The 22,587-nt window shown below is 43.1% G+C and overlaps 1 protein-coding gene across 2 annotated transcripts in view; it reads right to left on the bottom strand.

Annotated features, from left to right (window-relative positions):
• Nucleotides 1–5,316, bottom strand: part of si:busm1-163l24.3 (uncharacterized) — a 31,716-nt gene extending 26,400 nt beyond the window's left edge. The window contains exons 1-2 of one of the 2 annotated variants that reach the window (XM_059956518.1): nt 5,040–5,316; nt 772–822 (exon numbers count right to left, since the gene is read on the bottom strand). The gene's annotated coding sequence lies outside the window, so the exon portion shown is untranslated. The remainder of the gene's footprint in view (nt 1–771; nt 823–5,039) is intronic. The other variant, XM_059956517.1, reaches the window with a different exon arrangement.
• Nucleotides 5,317–22,587: the final 17,271 nt, after the last annotated feature.

Below are 22,587 nucleotides of genomic sequence, written 5' to 3'. Positions count from 1 at the left end.
ATTCATTTCCAGAGGACTCGAATATGAAAGCAAGGATGTGATGCTGAGGCTTTATAAAGCACTGGTGAGGCCTCATTTTGAGTATTGGAGAAGGTTCAAAGGAGGTTCACGAAAATGATACTGGGACTGAAAGGCCTATCATATGAGGAGCGTTTGATGGCTCTAGGCCTGTACTCACTGAAATTCAGAAGAATGAGGGGGGATCTCACTGAAACCTATCAAATGTTGAAAGGCCTCAGTAGAGTGGATGTGGAGAGGATGTTCCTATGGTGGGGTAGTCTATAACCAGAGGACGCTGACTCATAACAGAAATGAAGTGGAATTTCTTTAGACAGAGGGTGGGGAATCTGTGGAATTCATTGCCACAGGTGAATGTGGAGGCCAAATCATTGGGTACATTTAAGGCAGGGGTTGATAGATTCTTGATTAGTCAGGGCATGAAGGGATACGGGGAGAAGGCAGGAGATGGGGGCCAAGAAGGAAATGGATCAACCACGATAAAATGGCAGAGCAAACTCATTCTGCTCCTGTATCTTCTGGTCTTATGGTCTAACATGTTGAGAAACTCAACAAGTCAGGAGGCATCTATGAAGAGGAATAAATAGTCAATGTTTTGTGCCAAAACCCTTCCTTAGGACTCTCTGAAACATTGACTGTTTATTCCTTTCCGTAGATGCTCCTGACCTGCTGAGTTACTCCAACATTTTGTGTGTTACATCTATAGAATCTCGTTATTATGTTAAAGATTACAGGCTTCATCAGTCAACTTACAGGGTTGCACATAAGAATCATAGGAAGCTTGGTATCAGATGCCTGTAAAAACTAAGAGAACTCACATTAATCAGCGTACAACAAATTCTTATCTATATAATTATGTGATGACCTGTAATTTATTATAAATGCAACAGTTACTACAGTGACCTGAGCACAAAAGGTGTTTAACTTGCGCTGTTATTTTTCATGTGGTCAGTTTTATTGACTTTAGCAGGACTTTTTCCAATTTTTCTTTGTGCCCAGGACCTGTAGGAACACACTGATGGGTCTTTTTCTCTTTTTTCATCTGCTATTTTTCAGGGGAATTTGGAGCATTTCCCTTTACTCAGTTTTCCTGAAGATTGAATGGCATATCTGCAGCTGTAAACTAGCTAGTAATAGCTAACGAGATACAAACATTTGAACTTAGTCACCCAGTTGGCCAATCAGTAACAGTTAACCCTGTAATTGTTGGACTTGGCAATTATTTACTTCTATTTTAGTAAATGACTATCAGGGACCAGGGTGAAATTCTTTTTCTATTCACTTCAGCCCATTGTCCACTCCCATAAGTGAAGGAATAGGACTAATGAGAAAACTCTGAGGACCAGCACTGACTTGATCAGTTGAATGCCCCTCAAGAAAGTATGAATGAAAAATAACATAAATTTTTGGTTGGCCTGCTGGAGGATACCAGAGTCTTATTTTGACTATATTAGGTAAATGTTTGATTTTCTAATGGACATGCAGGAATCAGGTGGATTGGCATCACATACTTATGGTCTGTTTCTGTATCTGAACTTACACATTGCCTTTCTCTGTGCCTCTGTGCAACTTAACAAACGCGATAAACAGACAGACACTGTCAAGATGTTGGAAATAGAGCAATCTGACAATTAACATGTGATAGTGAGCCAGGTTTTCCAATGGAATTCAAACTGTATTTTTCAAGGATCAGCTTTACTTGTCATATACATTTATCTGTATTAGGGGTTTACTGTGGTGTGTTGGTCAGGGCTCGATGTGCAACAGGAAACATCAACTTTCAACAATTATAAAGAATTATATAAAAATAAAATTATTGATAAATAAGAAATAAAATTATAAAAAGTGGCCTAAAGTGTTTATGTGCAGGGCAGTGACGGGGTAATAGATGCGGGGAGCTGACTAGAATAATTAATGAGATGAGTTGAAAGTTTAGGGGTAACACGAGGGGGAACTTCTTTACTCAGAGAGTGGTAGCTGTGTGGAACGAGCTTCCAGTAGAAGTGGTAGAGGCAGGTTCAATTTTGTCATTTAAAAAAAAATTGGATAGGTATATGGACAGGAAAGGAATGGAGGGTTATGGGCTGAGTGCAGGTCGGTGGGATTAGGTGAGAGTAAGCGTTCGGCATGGACTAGAAGGGCCGAGATGGCCTGTTTCCATGCTGTAATTGTTATATGGTTATAACTGTCTGGGGAAAGAAACTTTTAAGATGGTGTGAAGTTTTTGTTTAATAGTCCTATAGTACTTTCCCAAAGGGAGCGTTTGGAAAATGCAGTTTACTGGGTGGGTAGTGTCCACAATCATTGCCCACTTCTTTGCCCTGGACACATACACTCAGTGGCCACTTTATTATGTACACCTGCTAATTAATGCAAATATTGAATCAACCAATGTGGTTCAGACCAAACATCAGAATGGGAAAGAAATGTCATCTGAGTGTCTTTGACCATGAAGTGGTTGTTGGTACTAGACAGGGCGGTTTGATTATTTCAGAAACTGCTGATCTCCTGGGATTTTCACACACAACAGTCCCTAGATTCTAGGGGTTCCTAACCTGGGGTCCACTGACCCCTTCATTAACGGTATTGGTCCATGACATAAAAAAGTTTGGGAACCTCTGCTCTAGAGTTTACAGAGAATGGTGTGAAAAACAAAACTATCCAGTGAGAAGTAGTTCACCTTGTTAATGAGAGAGGTCAGAGGAAAATGGCCAGACTGTTTCAAGCTGACGGGAAGGTGACAGTAACTCAAATAACCACACATTATAACAGGAGAGCATCTCTGAACGCACAACACATCAAACTTCGAAGCTGATGGGCTCCAGCAGAAGACCACAAACATACTGTACAAGTCTGGCAGTGATGGTAGACTGCAGCCAATGACCTTTCCTGTTGACCTGATAGCACACAAATTTGCGGTTTCAAATCTGTTTAACAAATTTCAAAATAAAAAGCTGGTATCACATCACTCGTGGCTCCGTAGGAATCTCACTGATCTCTGAGATTCATGGAGTCAATACATCAGCACTGAGTGGATCTATCTTGGCAGGGACTATTTTTCATTAGGTGTTTGAGGAGATTTGGTATGTCACCAAAACTCTAGCAAATCTCTACGGATGTACCATGGAGAGCATTCTGCCTGGTTGCATCAGAACCTGGTACAGAGGCTCCAATGCATGGGTTTGAAAGTGGCTACAGAGGGCTATAGACTCAGCCAGCTCCATCACGGATGGGCTCGACCCTCCCCATCTTCGAGGACATTTTCAAAAGGTGGTGCCTCAAGAAGGCAGCATCCATCATTAAGGACTCACACCATCTGGGACACACCATCTTCTCACTGCCACCATCAGAGAGTCTGCCTGAAGACACACACTCAACATTTTAGGAACAGCTTCTTCCCACTCCACCACTAGATTTCTGAACGGTCCATGAACCCATGAACATTGTAACTGATAATATTTTTTTTATATTTCTTGCACTGTACTGTTGTCACAAAACAACAAATTTCATGACATATGATAAATTTCCCAGGGCAGAAATAGCTAATACAAGGGACATAATTTTAAGGTGACTGGAGGAAAGTATAGGAGGAGGGGAGGTCAAAGGTAACTTCTCTACAGAGTGGCAAGGCATATTCCCCGCATCCACCACTCTCTGTGTAAAGAACATTTTCCCATACTTCCCTCCAATCACCTGTGACCTGCAACTAACAGACTTCTGAATCAGCCTGGCTTTGTGAACTCCAGTTCTGATTGCTACTTTTATTGTTTGTATGATTTGTCTTTTTCTCTCTCTGCACACTGAGCTTTGATGGTCTTCTTGTTTTAATGGGTTCCACTGTTTTGTAGCTGCCTGCAAGACAAACCTCAAGGTTGTATAAAGTACACTTTGATAATAAATGTACTTTGAACTTTGAAAATTATGCCCTCTTTTGTTACCTTGTTCCCTGGAGTATAGGAGGCTCAAAATATAGAGGTAAAATCATGAGGGGCATAGATAGGTCTTTTTTAACCAATGCTGGGCAGTCTAAAGCTAAATGGCATAGGTCCAAGCTAAGAGAGGAAGATATAAAAAGGACCTGAGAAATAACTTTTTCCACACAGAGGGCGGTAGGTATATGGAACAAACTGCCAGAGGAAGTGGTAACGGCAGATACAATTACAATAATTAAAAGACAATTATTGTTCAAAGTACGTTTATTACCAATCTGTACTTTATACAACCCTGAGATTTGTTTGGTGCAGGCAGCCACACAACAAGTAAACCCATTATAAAAACCGTGAAGCACCCAATGTGGAAAGAGAAAAAAACAAATCGTGTAAACAATGAAAGTAAGCAAATAGCATTCTATACTTAAGTTTAGAAGGATATGGGCTAAATGCAAGCAAACAGGACTAGCATGAACAGTCATCTTGGACGGCAAGGATAAATTTCTCCGTTTCCGTGCTGTATAATTCTTTATTTCTCACAGGGCCTTAATTTAGTATCTCCCTTTAAAGCTACAACTTCCTTATTGTCGACAAGAGCCTGAGTCTAAATTTCTAAGCTCTTAGCTGGGACCTGAACCCACCACGCTGAGGGTCGGAGTTAAGGGCGCCACTCGCCGCCGGGTGCCAACTTGCTATTTTGAACTTTGCACGCCCGGATTTAAATGGTATTTGAATTTGAAAGCTCTGGCGATTAGCTCAGGCCTCTGGATCCTAAAAGCAACGACACAACCAGCCAAGTGGCGAGGCCACGTCCGTTTAAAGCAGAACCCTCTGTGCTGGCGAAACGCATCACCATTACAAGCAGTCTCAGAGTGAGCCGTTTATCCGAACAAAGTTCGACCCCACCGTAGGAGCCCCCGCTTGCTCTTGTCGAAGCTTTCGCTTTTGCAGATACAGTAGCTTAATGCAGATGTTGCTGTCTTGTTTTCTTTCGTAACCACCCACAAACCCCTCCACTGTCCCCTTCTGATGAAGAAAAGCCCCGAGGAGTTTGTGAATATTTTTCAGAACAGAAATGCCTCGGATTCCTACCTCTGCCGACCATCTGACCCCCAGATCCGCGTTGAAAAACAACAAAAAAAAACACGCAGCCAAAATGTTAGTATCGAAAGTGAAAGTCTGGTTTCAGCCCTCAATCTGATCCTAGTTGCAAGAACCAGTACTTCCACTGCTCGGTCACACAGAGCTTCGATTTTCTGCTAAATGTGGGCTTCATCTTTTAAACCTTAGGGAAGGCACACCAGCCAGGGAATGGGACACGGCGGTAGCGTGGGGCTGCCAAAATCCTCAATGTTGTCCCGGGGATCTGGAATCTTAAAGGCTTGAAGCAAAATTCATTGGGGCATTGAACACAATTGTGTTAGACTTTAAAGATTTTAGCGCTGTTGTGGGGTGGGTTAGAAGACTTACACAATGAGACCTCGAGTGTAAGCCCAGTTTTTCAATTAGGAAAGTGTTAGTGAGGTCTTGTGAGGAGACATACAACTTGGCTCAAACCTGCAGCAGGGAGGGGCATTCTGTCACTAAGGAGTCTGGGACACCCGCCTTAATGAAATGCCACTATCTCAGGGAAAGTTCAAAGTTCAAAATAAATTTATTATCAAAGTACGCATGCCACTATATGTCGCTCAGAGATTCATTCTCTTGCAGGCATTCACAGTAGAACAAATAAATACAATAGAGCCAATGAAAAACTGCACACAAAGTCTGACAAACAGCCAAAGTGCAAAAGAAGAAAAAAAATGAGCAAATAAATAATATTGAGTACGTGGAAGTGAGCACATAGGCTGTGCAATCAGTTCAGTGTTGGAGTGAGTGCAGTTACCCACTCTGGTTCAGGAGCCTAGTGGTTGAAGAGTAATAACTGTTCCTGAACCTGTTGGCTTGGGACCTAAGGCTCTTGTATCTCCTTTCCGACAGCATTAGCAAAAAGAGAATATGGACTGGATGGTGAAGGTCTTGACAATGGATGCTGCTTTCTGCATTGGATCAGGTGGGGTGCATGGCATGGACCGTGTCCATCGCTGGCATCAGTATGACACTCACCTACGTCATAAAATTTGTTAACTTAGCAGCAGCAGTTCAATGCAATACATGATAATATAGAAAGAAAAATAAATAAGTAAATCAACTACAGAAAGTATATATTTGTGGATTGAATAGGTAAATTAAAAATAGTGTAAAAAAGAAATAATGTACTGTATGTTTTAAAAAGAAGTTAGGTAGTGTTCACGGGTTCAATGTCCATTTAGGAATCGGATGACAGAGGGGAAGAAGCTGTTCCTGAATCGCTGAGTGTGTGCCTTCAGGCTCCTGTACCTCCTTCCTGATGGTAACAATGAGAAGAGGGCATGTCCTGGGTGATGGAGGTCCTTAATAATGGATGCCACCTTTATGAGACGCTTCTCCTTGAAGATGTCTTGGATACTATGGAGGCTAATACTCAAGATGGAGCTGACTAATTTTACAACTTTCTGTAGTTTCTTTCAGTCCTGTGCAGTAGCCCCTCCCCCAGTGATACAGCCTGTCAGAATACTCTCCACACTACATCTATAGAAGTTTTCAAAAGTTTTAGGTGACAAACCATATCTCTTCAAACTCCTAATGAAATATAGCCACTGTCTTGCCTTCTTTATAACTGTATCAATATGTTGGGACCAGGTTAGATCCTCGGAGATCTTGACACCCAGGAACTTGAAATTTCTCACTCTCTCCACTTCTGATCCCTCTATGAGGATTGGTTCGTGTTCCCTTGTCTTACCCTTCTTGAAGTCTACAATCACCTCTTCCCTCTTACTGACATTGAGTGAAAAGTTGTTGCTGTGACACCACTCAACTAGTTATATATCTCACTCCTCGCATCAGAGATTCTACCAACAATGGTTGTATGAGCAACATAACTTTTCCATATTTCCAGCATTCTCTGTTTTTATTTGTTTTCCAGCATCTGCAGTGTTTTATTTCTCCAGCTTGTCTCTTCCAGTTCTAATACTGTTTTTTTTTCTTCTCTTCTTTTTCATTCACCTCCAATTTACATCTCCTCCACGGAAATTATTTGCAATGAATATGTTTACACCGCTGTCTCTCAGCTGGCAATATTGCCATTCATATCCTTCTACCCTGCTTTGTCACAAGCCTTTACATAGACGAACCCATTGCTCTCTCACTGTTCTCCCATTATTGACTTCACCTTCCCATTCTCAGTAGCTTAAAACATGTCTGATTTCTAAGTTTTCTCAATTCTAAGGTTTCTAACCTGAAATATTGACTTTTTTCCCTCTTATGGATGCTACGGAATACCTCCTTCTTATTTAGTATCAATCTCCTGTCAACCCAAGCACACATTGATCTCCCATGTAAAACAAAAATACTGGTTGCTGAAAATCTAAAACTGGAAATACCTGGCAGCCCAAGCTGCATCTGCAGAGGGAGAAACAATGTTAAAGTTAACACTTCAAGCTCATGATCTTTCTGTGGTGAACTATGTGCCTGTCTGGACACGCCCCCTGCTGACTGCTCCTGTGGCTCCTCCCACAGGCCCCTGTATAAAGGCGATCTGAGGCCTGACGCTCGGCCTCAGTCTCCAGGTCATAGTATGATGGACACTCACTCCTGGTTCCTTCTTCCAGTCAATAAAAGCCGATATCTCGCCTTACGTCTCAGTGTGAGTTATTGATGGTGCATCACTTTCATCTGAGCTGAGGAAGAAAGGAAGATTTCAAATTGAGAAGAGTTGGGGTGGCGGTGGTGGGAGTAAAGGGAAGATCTGTGATTGTGGGCAAGAAAGGGGAAATCAAAGGTGTAAAACAATGTTGGAGCAAGGCTAACAGATTGAGTAAATGTACAACAGGAGAAGTGTAAATAGGAAAAGCAAATTGTTATCTGGAAGTGTCGACACAAAAGAGACCGCAGATACTGGAGTGTGGAGCAAACTGCTGGAGGAGTTCTGCAGGTTCTGTAGGGACAAAGGGATAGTCTGACACGTGGAGTTGAGTCTCTGCATTGGGACAGAGGTGGGAGGGAAGGCTGAAGTAGGAGTCTGGCTGGCGATAGATGGAACCAGGTGTGGAGGGGGTTGATGTGCAGGTGGAGCCAGATGGAGGAGGGGGAGGGGTGGATGAGGAAGATGCAACGGAAAGGTGGTAAGTGGAAACACAAAAGGGTGCAGTTGCCGGACACTGATAGATAAGGAAGGTGATGAGTGGACCCCAATAAGGCAGTTGGAGCAGAATGGGGGAGAAGAAGGGGGAACTAGAAGGTGTGTACATGAAAGGCAGATGGAACCAGGTAGGGGAAGGGAATGAAATTGGATGTCAGGGGTTGGGTTAGCGGAACTGGAAGGAGAGAAAGAAGCACAGAAAGTGAAAATGGAAAGCTCAATGTTGAAAAGTGGTGATTGTGGAAGGTCGGTATGTATATTCTAGATGTGCAACTAAGCAGAATATTTCCTTCACATTCAAGGACTCTCTAATATTTAGCTTGACTTTTATTTTTTCCTTGCTTAAACATCGGATGTTGATCAAATATTTCAGAACTTGTTGATGGACGCATCACCTGATGAGGTCCATGCATCCAGCAAAGTGCAGCAACTTATTCTATTTTTGTCATTGTTTTTCTCTGGGTAGCTTTGCGTTTGCCCCCTATGCACATGATGTGCACTGTGGTTAGTGGCTTTCTGGCTCACTGCTTGTTGTGACGTTGAATGAGTCACATGGAAATTGCAGCTGCAAACATATAAAGTCGTTATTCAGCAGAGCAAACAGGCATTTTAGAAGAATCCCTCTTGGCCGAATCTCAAAAGGATCTCACTAAATTCAAAGTACATGGAGGATTTATACTTCAATCACAAAAATAACAGCAGGTGATTAAGCATATTTTGAATAGTTACAATATACTGCGGTTTAGTAACTTGAGTGTGGACAAATAGCTTTACAGATTTACATATTTACAATGGGAACACATTTTAACTGCACCTATAGATGGTTTGAAGTTTTCTTGGCACAAAACTCCTGACACTCAGAATATAGATGTTTTATCATAGTATTGAGGGACAGTTCCCTGGATATGCAGTACAAACACTGCAAATATTGATTGACAGGACAAATATTTCAGAAATTATGTGCTAAGTGACAGGATGGGCATTTAATCCCTTCTCTGATCTCATGCTGAGAGCTCAAAATGTGGGTTGACTAATATAAAATTATTTATTGTTTTGCCCTGCATAGCTTGCAAGAGTGCAAAACCGGAAAGTCGGGTTTTAAAATATTGATTGATGTTGCATTTTAACAAAGTATCTTTGTACAAGTATCTTTAGGGAAGATTCTCATCTCAGTTTCAAAAACACATCTCTTAAGTGATCAAATCACAGCATGAGAAAATCTGCAAATGCTGGAAATCCAAGCAACACACACAAAATGCTGGAGGAACTCAGCAGGCCAGGAATCTGAGTACAGTCGACGTTTTCAATAGATGCTGCCTGGCCTGCTGAGTTCCTCCAGCATTTTGTGTGTGTTGCTTTGGATTTCCAGCATCTGCAGAATCTCTCATGTTTATCTTTTGAGACCCCAGCAATTTTCTGTTTAAAAGTAAGCTTTCTTCTTGTCACATTTTGGGTTGTTTACCTATCATCTCTATTCTATGTTCTTTGCTTCTTCACTCTCCAAAGAGGACAGTTTCTCTTTAGGGAAGATTTAAGTAATCTCCCAGTCTGCAATTTTTGCAGACAATAACTTCTATCTGATGATTGCTTGCAAGTTACGTATGTACAAGTTTGTTGAAGACTAGTCCTTGCTTGTTTTAAGGGCTGCTGTATATATAACTCCTGATTAAATTTGACATTCACTCCCCAACACTAAGTACGCAAGCAAATTAAGTAATATCTGCAACAAGGTGACAAATGCATTTGTGTCTAACATTTATTCAGCAGAATAAGGCTGGAAAGAGGCACCAGAACTGTAAATAGTCTCGGCATGATTTTAACTTAGGCTGTGAAATAGATGAATAAGTATCCTGTAGAGTGACTGCCTTTTCAAGCAAAAAAGTGAAATTGGACTCAGGCTGAGTAAAGAGATCAGAGCCTAATGTGGTCACTGTTATGATGTGTGCTTTATTCCTCTCTGGTGGTACACAAGTGTCACAATGTTGAAATCTGTTCAATTTAGTTATAAATAAGCATTCAGATAATTTTTTTAAAAAGAGTTAAAATATTTTATTTAATGTGCATATCATTTTATGTTGAGAAAAAAGATATTACTTTATAAACGTGCAAATGTGTTTAGCTGAAAATTTTGAGAATCTATGTGCAAGGTATTATAATATTGAGGACCTCACACACCCCTCATACAAACTCTTCTCCCTCCTACAATCAGGCAAGAGGTACTGAAGCATTCGGGCTGTCACGACCAGACCGTGTAACAGTTTCTTCCCCCAATTCTTCTCCTCAATTCCCAGAGTCTAGTCTGACACCAACCTACACACACACACACACACACACACACACACACACACACACACACACACACACACACACACACACACACACACACACACACACACACACACACACACACACACACACACACACACCCTAAACCAGGCATAGGCAAACTACGGCCCGGGGGCCATATGCGGCCTGTTAAGCTTTTTAATCCGGCCCGCAGAACTTGATGAAATTATATTAATAAACCTTGTTAACGTTTTCTCCCCGCAATTCTGGCGTTTTCCCAATAGATGACGCACTCTATATACATTTGTGGCGACCCATTTCCTGGCACATCCGAACCGGCTCACAATTAGCCAGCGTTCCAGCTAAGAGAGATAGCCTGCGGGGATTTGCGAGCACAGAGCTTTGGAGCCTCTGCGCCACGGGGGGCAGGTTGAGCGAGGCTTAAAAGGGAGGCTGGGGATTTCGAATAAAGTTTTTTTTCTTCGACTGCAGTTACCGATTCCGTGTTGTAATTTTAGCGCTGCATGTAGCACACCGCTACACATTGACCTTTGTTGAGGTGCAGCGTATTACTCCACATTTGCGCTTTACTCTTTGTTCGACTCGACCTATTTGTGTGAACAGGCGTTCAGCGTCATGAACATCAACAAAGCCAGCCACAGATCCAAGTTAACTGACCAACACCTCAGATCCATCCTGAGAATCGCCACAACAAAACTAAATCCAGACTTTGATGCGCTGGCTAAAAAGGGAGACCAACAACACTGTTCCCACTGAAATTAAAAATAAGTTTCTTTGTTGTGTTATGTAAAAAATGCATTTGAAAATATTTTTTTCAATAAGCCTTACATGTTACGTGTCATTTCTGTTAAGTGATGGACATGAGTAGTGCGCAGGTGCACATACGTTCTCAAAATAAAAAATGCGCGCCAGATCAAATAACGCACTCCGCATACTGGCATGCTGTCACTATTCTGTCCTTGTGCTGGTCGTTGTTGAGTTTTGGCACAGGGAACAATTGAATAAGAAGGAGCAGGACAAGTAGACCTGCATCTCCTACCGTTTTTGAAATAAAGACAGTCAGGAGGAGAGTGATGATGATAATATCTTGAAGGATAACAGAATTTTCAGTGCTTTAAAATAATAACTGTTACTATTAAAAAAGCTGTATTTTATTCATTTAATTTTCATTGTTTTAAAAGTCATTTCAATAAATAGCTAAATACCATGGGACTTCAAAGACAGATATTTTGTTGTAATGCATTTGTTCATTTTCAATTGAAATTAAAGCACATGTTTTCTACATATCCCATGATATTTTATTTTCTCTTATGAGGTGTATTACCAAAACACTCCATCCATCTGCTCCTGGTCCGGCCCCCCTGTCAAATTTTAGAACCCTCTGTGGCCCACAAGTCAAAAAGTTTGCCCACCCCTGCCCTAAACGCAACTCTACTCCCTTTGCAATTTTTGATCATTTCTTTCTCAATTCCTGCTAAAACATTGTTTACATTTACCTAATTTATTATTTTATTGTAATTTTCTCTTTACTGTGCCTATTGTCTTGTTTATTAATTATTGTACTGTCTTGCACTATTTTGTGCACTTTATGTAGTCCCGTGTAGGTCTGAAGTCTAATGTAGTTTTGTGTTGTTTCAGGTAGTCTAGTGTAGTTTTGTGTTGTTTCATGTACCACCATGGTCCTGGAGGAACGTTGTTTCATTTTTACTGTGTACTGTACCAGCAGATTATGGTTGAAATGACAATAAAAGTGACTTGTCTTGACTTGACTTGAACTCTGAATCTGCCATTGACTTGTAAAGCCTTGCAACCAATCTTCAGCACGTGATTGATTGGTCATGCCTGCCAGAATGCCTCTGTGTGTGTGTGTGTGTGTGTGTGTGTGTGTGTGCGCGCGTGTGCGCGTTGGGGGGGGGGGCAAAACACGCTTTACTGTACATTTGCCATAAAGTTACTGATGTGAATGTGCACAGTGTGATGTCATGTGAATGTAACATTCGTCTCCCTTTTTCAGAGGTACTACACAAGCGCTTGCCACATTATGTGGAATCCAAATATTTATTTTGCTAGGCTGATGTTGAGTCCTAGAGGATGTACTGTATAGCAGGAAAGTTCCTGCCAGCACTGGTTAGCCAATGAATGACCTGTTACTGCAGCAGGTGATCAAAAAATATGGGGCCTGTTCAAAGGCAGAACTGGGCTGGGTTGGTGGACACTGCAACCTCCATCCCCACCACAAGCTCAAACCCATTGCTGCCATTCCCTCTGCCTGCCCTTTGCCTCATCCAAACCCCACTCCTCTCCACTCAAACACTGTCCTGTAGTCTTTCAGAACTGTGTCCTTGTAGGTCAGGGTTGGGCTGGTTAAACTGGTGGGCACCCTACTCCCTAGCCTTAATCCCACACCTCATCCCAAAGGGTCTCAGACTGGTTAATAAGCACATTCCCCAAGGCTGTTCAGTACCCTCCAAAGTTGTTTTACCAATTCTTTGGATAACTTATTGTCAGTTTAACTGCAATCCTGCCCATTAACTGCTTCTCCTCTGACTCCTTGCAACCCTCAACATCTCATCCAGCATAACCCCACTTTTCGATCACTTTTCATAACAGAATTTTTCATTTGGCCTCTCCTTACTCCCTACACCATATGTCCCGCCCATATGACTCTGACTTTCTCTACTCTGTCCAATCCCACTCTCCCCTCACTCCTTTCACACTCATTGATGTCCCCTCCCTTGTTCCCCATGCTATTGCCCCTAGTCTATGCTTGCTTTCCTCCCATTCCCCCTCCTCCACTCCAATACTAAAATGTTTCATCCAATTTACACCCATTCTCATCTGCTGCCCATGTCTTCCTGGGTGATGCTGGTTACTGATTTGGGAGGTGTTGTCAGAGTATCTGAGGTGATTGACAACAGTGCCTTTATAGAGAGTGTTAATGACAGCATGGAATGCTGGAGCTGGAAACAATGTACTTATGGCGGTGGGTGGGATGGTAGACACGTGTCCTTGTAGTGTTTTCTTCATTCTTCTGAGACCAGGTCTGTATGTTTTACCCACCAATGAAAACCTACCTAAAGTATTTTAGATTTTGCAGATGCACTAATGACCAATCTGTTTTTCAACTCCTTTTCCATTATAGCATCATGTTCTTACTGCAGTACATTACCATTCACACTATAGATTACAATCTATAGTTTCATTAGACCATAAGACATCGGAGCAGAATTAGGCCATTCTGCCCATCGAGTCTGCTCCACCATTCCATCATAGCTGGTTTCTTACCCCTCTCTACCCTTTTTTCCTGCCTCCTCCCATAACTTTGACAGTCTTACTAATCAAGAACCTTTACTTTACTTTATTGTCACCAAACAATTGGTACTAGAGCGTACAATCATCACGGTGATATTTGATTCTGCGCTCCACACTCCCTGGGGCACAAATCAATAGTAAATATAATAAAAATTTAAATCATAAATCATAATTAGAAAATAGAAAACGGGAAGTAAGGTAGTGCAAGTCAGGTCTGGATATTTGGAAGGTACGGCCCAAACCGGGTCAGGATCCGTTCAGCTATCTTATCACAGTTGGAAAGAAGCTGTTCCCAAACCTGGCCGTATGAATCTTCAAGCTCCTGAACCTTTTCCCGGAGAGAAGAAGGACAAAAAGTGTGTTGGCTGGGTGGGTCGTGTCCTTGATTATCCTGGCAGCACTGCTCCGACAGTGTGCGGTGTAAAGTGAGTCCAAGGATGGAAGATTGGTTTGTGTGACGTGCTGGGTTATGTTCACGATCTTCTGCAGCTTCTTCCGGTCTTGCACAGGACAACTTCCATACCAGGTTGTGATGCACCCTAGAAGACTGCTTTCTACGGTGCACCTATAAAAATTAGTGAGGGTTTTAGGGGACAGGCCAAATTTCTTCAGCTTTCTCAGGAAGTAAAGGCGCTGGTGGGTCTTCTTGGCAGTGGACTCTGCTTGGTTAGACCAAGTCAGGTCATTTGTGATATTCATCCCAAGGAACTTAAAGCTTTTGACCTGTTCCACCTGCGCACCACTGATGTAGATGGGGTCGTGCGGTCCGCTACTCCTTCTGAAGTCAACAACCAATTCCTTCGTCTTGCTGACATTGAGGGATAGATTATTGTCTTCGCACCATGCCACCAGGTTCTTAATTTCCTCTCTGTACTCAGACTCATCATTACCCAAGATACGGCCTACAATTGTGGTGTCATCAGCAAACTTATATATCGAGTTCGATGGAAACTTGGCTACACAATTATGGGTGTACAGTGAGTACAGCAGGGGGCTGAGAACCTATCAACCTCCATTTTAAATATTCCCAAAGACTTGGCCTCCACAGCCATCTGTGGCAATGATTTCCACAGATTTACTGCCCTCTGGCTAAAGAAATTCCTGCTTATCTCTGTTTTAAAGGGACCCTACTCTAAAGGTGTGCCCTCTGGACCTAGACTCCCCTCCTCTCCACATCCACTCTATCTTGGACATTCACTATTCAATAGGTTTCAATGAGATTCCCCACCCCCCCCCACACTTTTCTAAACTCCAGCGAGTACAGGCCCAGAGCCTTCAAACGCCTCTCATACGTTAACCCTTTCATTCCCATAATCATTCTCATGAAGCTCTCCATTACCAGCACATCCTTTCTTAGGTATAAAATTATAACAGAGTCATCTCTGTCCAGAATGCACTTGACCCACTGGGCTACCCACAGGTTCTGGAAAGACCACATGTTACATCTGCAGGGGCACCTGTGCACAGACGCAACCCTGGAAGAGGAGCAGGCAAGAAGCTCAGCCAAAAATCTCAACAACCCGCTGCCTGGAGCAGGGAATGGCCACCTTGGCCAGGCCCAGGAGCATTCTGGCCAAGAGATCCCCCAACAGATCCGCACACCCTCTGCAGCGGATGACCGAAGAGCAGAAGCATAGGGGCTGAAGTGAAGCCAAAACAGGAGGAGCAGCCCCTTCAGATACACAAATAGAGGCTGCAACCTCTCATAGTCCACATATACATGATACACTGACTCCTCCCTTCTGCAGAAATGGTGGCTAGGGAGTATGGATGACCAATCTATTAGTGTTTGTGATTTTTACACTAAAACCATATAACAATCACAGCATGGAAACAGGCCATCTCAGCCCTCCTAGTCCGTGCCGAACTCTTAATCTCACTTAGTCCCACCTACCCACACTCAGCCCATAACCCTCCACTCCTTTCCTGTCCATATACCTATCCAATTTTACCTTAAATGACACAACTGAACTGGCCTCTACTACTTCTACAGGAAGCTCATTTCACACAGCTATCACTCTCTGAGTAAAGAAATACCCCCTCGTGTTTCCCTTAAACGTCTGCCCCCTAACTCTCAAATCATGTCTTCTCGTTTGAATCTCCCCTACTCTCAATGGAAACAGCCTATTCACATCAACTCTATCTATCCCCCTCAAAATTTTAAATACCTTGATCAAATCCCCCCTCAACCTTCTACGCTCCAATGAATAGAGACCTAACTTGTTCAACCTTTCTCTGTAACTTAAGTGCTAAAACCCAGGTAACATCCTAGTAAATCGTCTCTGCACTCTCTCTAATTTATTGATATCTTTCCTATAATTCGGTGACCAGAACTGTACACAATATTCTAAATTTGGCCTTACCAATGCCTTGTACAATTTTAACAGATAGCAACACCCAGTGTTAAACGCTGACATTCACAAGTTGTCCTCTGTGATCACTGACTCTTCCACATGGGGGCGCTGTTGCCATATTCTCCAACCAGAATCTTGAAAATAGCTGATGCGATGAAAAAAATTTGCGAGCTGCAGCCATTGTAAAGTACTCTGAAAATATTAGTCTGTTTCATAAGGCTAAGTGGCTTCTTAATGGCACAGTTAATCGTAATTACTACTTTTCAAATGCTTTGGCCTGAAGAAAATAAATATGTTATTTGTGGACAAATAACAAAAGCAAAATTGAGCAAAAGTTTCAAAATATGGTGGATTTTAAAATAATAGTTTTTGTTAAAGGTTTGATATTTCAGCTTATATTTTAAACTTCTCCCCTCCTTGATTTTGCTTCATCATGGATAAAGATTGTCCATCTAATTTCCTGGTTTGAACTGTATAGTTATATAGGATGGAAATTGCCCATTTGACCTCTCCAAGTCTGCATTGACCATCAAGCATACTTGTATGCTGATTCTAATCCTGTTTTATTCTCCCACGTTCCCATCAACTCCCCGTTTGAATCTGACATTTACCTGCACACCAGAGGCTTTTTACTTGGGCTAGATAACCAACCAACCTGCCCATCTTTGAAACTAAAGCACCCTGAGGAAACCCACGCAATCAATGTACAAAAACTCAACAAAGACAGCGGCTGAGGTCAGGATTGAACCCGCTTTGCTGAAGCTGCTGCTCTAGACGTCAGAAAGACCAAAGAAGTGGTTGTGGACTTCAGGAAGCGCTAGTCAGGAGAATGCACACCAGTCATTGAGGGGTCAATGGTGGAAAGGCTTCAAGTTCCTGGCGTCAACGTCTCAGAGGATACAATCACGAAGAAAACATGCCAGTGGCTCTACTTCATTAAGAGTTTGAGGAGATTTTGTATGTCACTTGCAAGATTCTTGGAAGTTACTGTTGATATAGCATGGGGAGCATTCTTACATCAGAGTGGGGTATGGAGGTGCCAACGTGCCTGATTAAAAGAGACTGCAGACATTTGTAGACTCAACCAGCTCCATCATGGGTACAACCCTCCACAGCATGGAGGACAACTGTGAGAACAGCTGAGAGGATCATAGGGGTCTCCCCACCATCCATCAGAGACATTTATCAGGAGTGCTACATACACAAGGCCCTTAGTATTATTAAGGATCCCACCCATCCATCCAGCGTCCTCTTTGACTTTCTACCCTCAGGCAGGAGACTCTGATGCATAAAGACAAGAACGGTCAGGATAGGAAACAGCTTCTCTCCTCAGGCCATCAGGCTTCTGAACTCACTGCCACATTGTATTCGAAGTGTCACTGGTTAATCTGTTCCATACCTTAGAATATTTAATACTAATGCACTTTAGTTTGTTATTTATGTGTGATTCATCTGTAGATTTTATCCTTACCAAAACAGGTCAAAATCAGCATAGTTTCCTTAAGGGAAAATCATGTCTGACAAATCTGTTGGAATTCTTTGAAGAAATAACAAGCAGGGTTGAGAAAGGAGAATCAGTGGATGTTGTGTACTTGGATTTTCAGAAGGCCTTTGACGAAGTGCTGCACGAGGTTCCTTAAAAAGGTAAGGGTCCATGGTATCTGGCATGGGTAGAGCACTGGCTGATTGGTAGGAGGTAAAGAGTGAGAATAAAGGGAGTCTTTTCTAGTTGGGTACCGGTGACTACTGGCTATTGGAGTGTGTTATGTGCTTTACACCCTGGTTCAGAGAAATGTTGTCGCATTTCTATATACATTCTGTGGTGACTATATGTTACATACATGCAGATAGTTAAATGACAATAACCTTAACTTGATTAAAGAGGTGGTGCCTCATAAAGTGGCATTGATCATCAAGGGCGTTCACCATCCAGGACATGCCCTCCACCCATTGCTACCATCAGAGAGGAGGTACTGGACACTGAAGGCACACACTCAACATTTTAGAAACAGCTTCTTCCCCTCCACCATCAGATTTCTGAATAGTCATTGAACCCATGCTTGTATTCATCTTTTGTACTTTTTAAGATATTTTTAATTTATTGTAACTTAGTCATTTTAGACCGTAAGACATAAGAGCAAAATTAGGCCACTTGGCCAATTGAATCTGTCCCAGAATTTCATCATGGCTAATCTATTTCCATCTCAACCCCATTCTCCTGCCCTCTCCCCACAACAGGTCAAGAGCCATCAATCGCTGCTCATATGATAACCCTTTCATTTCCAGAATCATTCTCATGAACTTCCTCTGAACCTTCTCCAATGTCAGCACATCCTTTCTTAAATAAGGGGCTAAAAACTGTTCACAATACTCCAAGTGAGGCCTCACCAGTTCCTTATGCAGCCTCAGCATTACATCCTTGCTTTTGTATTCTAGTCCTCTTGAAATGACTGCTAGCTTTGCACTTGGCTTCCTCATCACTGATTCAACCTGTAAATTGACCTTTAGGGAATCCTGCATAAGGACTTCCAAATCCCTTTGTACCTCAGACTTTTAAAACTTGTCCCCATTTAGAAAATAGTCTATGCTTTAATCTCTTCTACCAAAGTGCATGGCCATACACGTTCCAACACTGTATTCCATCTGCCACTTCTTTGCCCATTCTCCTAATCTGTCTAAGTCCTTCTGCAGCCTCTCTATTTCTTCAACACCCACCTTCTCCCCCACCTATCATTGTATCATCCACAAACTTGGCCACAAAGCCATCAATTTCATCATCCAAATCATGAACATGCAACGTAAAAAGAGGTAGTCCCAACACCAAACCCTGCCACCACTTGTGGCCACTAGTCACCAGCAGCCAACTAGAAAAGACTCCCTTTATTCTCACTCTTTACCTCCTACCAAACAGCCAGTGCTCTACCCATGCCAGATACCATGGACTCTTATCTTGTTAAGGAACTTCAAGTGCATCACTTTGTCAAAGGCCTTCTGAAAATCCAAGTACACAACATCCACTGATTCTCCTTTCTCAACTTTGCTTGTTATTTCTTCAAATAACTGCTGATTTTGGGCTATTTTGTCAGGTGCCTCCAAGTACCCTGAAACCACATCCTTAACAATTGACTCCAGCATCTTCCCAACCACTGAGATCAGGTTAACTGGTTAATTTTCTTTCTTCTACCTCTCTCCCTTCTTGAAGAGTTGAGTGACATTTGCAATTTTCCATTCCTCCAGAGCCATGCCAGGATCTCTTGATTCTTGAAAGATCATTACTAATTCCTCCCCAATCTCTTCAACTACCTCTTTTAGAACCCTGGGGTGTAAGCCCTGGAGAGTGCATACCCAGAGGGTGCCTTTGTCATCACCGGTGACTTCAATTGAGCATCACTGATGAAAGTCTTTCTTTAGTTTTGTCAGCACATCCAGGTGAGCACTCATGGAGATAATAAGATACTTGACCACTGCTACACTCCCTTCTGCAATGCTTACAAAGCTCTCCTTCCCCCATCTTTTGGAAAATCAGATCACTCTTCGATCCTGCTTTGCCCAACGTACAGGCAGAAGGTGAAACAAGAGGCAGCCATAGTTAAAACGGTTCGCTGTTGGTCCGACCAATCGACCTCCATGCTGCAGGACTGCTTCGATGACGTTGACTGGGATGTCTTCCATGATGAGGATGTCTCCGAGTTCATGGATGGAGCCACGTGCTTCCTCCGGAAGTGCATCGATGATGTTGTCCCCCAGAAGTCATTCAGGGCCTTCCCGAACCAGAAACCCCGGATCAATAGTTCCGTGTGAACAGCACTTACCACACGACACAGAGCTTACACTGCCGGCAATCAGCAGGAGCTCAAGAAAAGCAGCTAGGATCTGCGCAATGCTATTGAGGCTGTGAAACAATACAGGGCCAAGATTGAGTAAAGATTCACAACAAACAGCACACGTGACTTGTGGCGAAGGTTGCATACTGTCGCAGACTTCGAAGCCAAACATAGTGGTGCTGCCAATATCGCCTCCTCTCTCCCAGAAGAGCTCAATCGCTTTTACGCTCGGTTCGATGTCACGAACTCTGAGCCTCCGAGGAAAGCCATCCCTACAACCCGCAACCTGGTCATCTCTGAGGCTCAGGTATGTAGATGTTTCCAACGAGTGGACAGTCACAAGGCTGCAGGACCGGACGGCATCCCAGGGCGGGTACTCAGGATGTACGCAGCACAACTGGCAGCTGTGTTTACAGGCATTTTTAATCTCTCCCTCTCTCAGTGCAGAGTGCCCTCCTGCTTCACCATTATCCCTGTACCAAAAAAGACCAAGGGAACATGCCTGAATGACTGCTGTCCTGTTGCACACACCTCAATGATAAGCAAATGCTTTGAGAGGCTGGTCAAGGACTATACCTGCAGCATGTTACCACCCACACTGGACCCCCTACAATTTGCCTACCAACACAACCGATCGACAGATGACGCAATAGTCACTGCTCTACACACTGTCCTTACACATCTGGAGAAGAAGGATGCTTATGTGAAAATGGTGTTCTTGGACTACAGTTCAGCATTCAACACTATAATTTCCTCCAGGCTCAACAAGAAGCTCAGAGACTTCAGCCTTCACCCTGCCTTGTGTAGCTGGATCCTGGACTTCCTATCAGATCACTGGCAGGTAGTAAGGGTCAGCTCCCTCACCTCTGCCCCTCTGACTCCCAACACAGGAGTCCCTCAGGGCTGTGTACTGAGCCCCCTCCTTTACTCCCTGTATACCCATGACAATGTCGCCACCCACAGCTCTAATCTCCTGATTAAATTTGCTGACGACACTACACTGATAGGCCTAATCTCAAACAATAACTAAGTGGCCTACAGGGAAGAAGTCATCACAGTGGTGTCAAGAAAACAACCTCTCCTTCAATGTCACAAACACAAAGGAGCTGGTTGTGGACTACAGCAGGAATGGAGACAGGCTAACCCCTATTGACATCAATGGATCTGGAGTTGAGAGGGTGAACAGCTGTAAGTTCCTCGGCATCCACATCATTGAGGACCTCATGTGGTCTGTACATACTGGCTGTGTGGTAAGGAAGGCACAGTATGAGAGAGGCCATTGCACAGGATGGGAAAAAGCGGCAGGAAGTTGTAAACTCAGTCAGCACCATCATGGACACGATCTCCCCAGCATAGAAACATAGAAAATAGGTGCAGGAGTAGGCCCTTCGGCCCTTCGAGCCTGCACCGCCATTCGGTAAGATCATGGCTGATCATCCAACTCAGAACCCTGTACCTGCTTTCTCTCCATACCCCCTGATCCCTTTAGCCACAAGGGCCATATCTAACTTCCTCTTAAATATAGCCAAAGAACCGGCCTCAACTGTTTCCTGTGGCAGAGAATTCCACAGATTCACCACTCTCTGTGTGGAGAAGTTTTTCCTCATCTCGGTCCTAAAAGGCTTCCCCTTTATCCTTAAACTGTGACCCCTCGTTCTGGACTTCCCCAACATCGGGAACAATCTTCCTGCATCTAGCCTGTCCAATCCCATTAGAATTTTATATGTTTCAATAAGATCCCCACTCAATCTTCTAAATTCCAGTGAGTATAAGCCTAGTCGATCCAGTCTTTCTTCATATGAAAGTCCTGCCATCCCAGGAATCAATCTGGTGAACCTTCTCTGTACTCCCTCTATGGCAAGAATGTCTTTCCTCAGATTAGGGGACCAAAACTGCACACAATATTCTAGGTGCGGTCTCACCAAGGCCTTGTACAACTGCAGTAGAACCTCCCTGCTCCTGTACTCGAATCCTTTTGCTATGAATGTCAACGTAACATTTGTCTTTTTCACTGCATGCCCACCTTCAATGACTGGTGTACAATGACACCCAGGTCTCGTTGCATCTCCACTTTTCCTAATCGGCCACCGTTCAGATAATAATCTGTTTTCCTGTTCTTGCGACCAAAGTGGATAACCTCACATTTATCCACATTAAATTGCATCTGCCATGAATTTGCCCACTCACCTAACCTATCCAAGTCACCCTGCATCCTCTTAGCATCCTCCTCACAGCTAACACCGCCACCCAGCTTTGTGTCATCCGCAAACTTGGAGATGCTGCATTTAATTCCCTCGTCTAAATCATTAATATGTATTGTGAACAACTGGGGTCCCAGCACTGAGCCTTGTGGTACCCCACTAGTCACTGCCTGCCATTCTGAAAAGGTCCCATTTACTCCCACTCTTTGCTTCCTGTCTGCCAACCAATTCTCTATCCACATCAATACCATACCCCCAATACTGTGTGCTTTAAGTTTGCACACTAATCTCCTGTGTGGAACCTTGTCAAAAGCCTTTTGAAAATCTAAATATACCACATCCACTGGCTCTCCCCTATCCACTCTACTAGTTACATCTTCAAAAAATTCTATAAGATTCGTCAGACATGATTTTCCTTTCACA

The sequence above is a fragment of the Hypanus sabinus genome, chromosome X1, assembly GCF_030144855.1.
Source record: "Hypanus sabinus isolate sHypSab1 chromosome X1, sHypSab1.hap1, whole genome shotgun sequence".
NCBI lineage: Eukaryota > Metazoa > Chordata > Chondrichthyes > Myliobatiformes > Dasyatidae > Hypanus > Hypanus sabinus.
The sequence above is the reverse complement of the archived record's forward strand: the minus strand, read 5'-3'. Positions and strand labels throughout refer to the sequence as shown.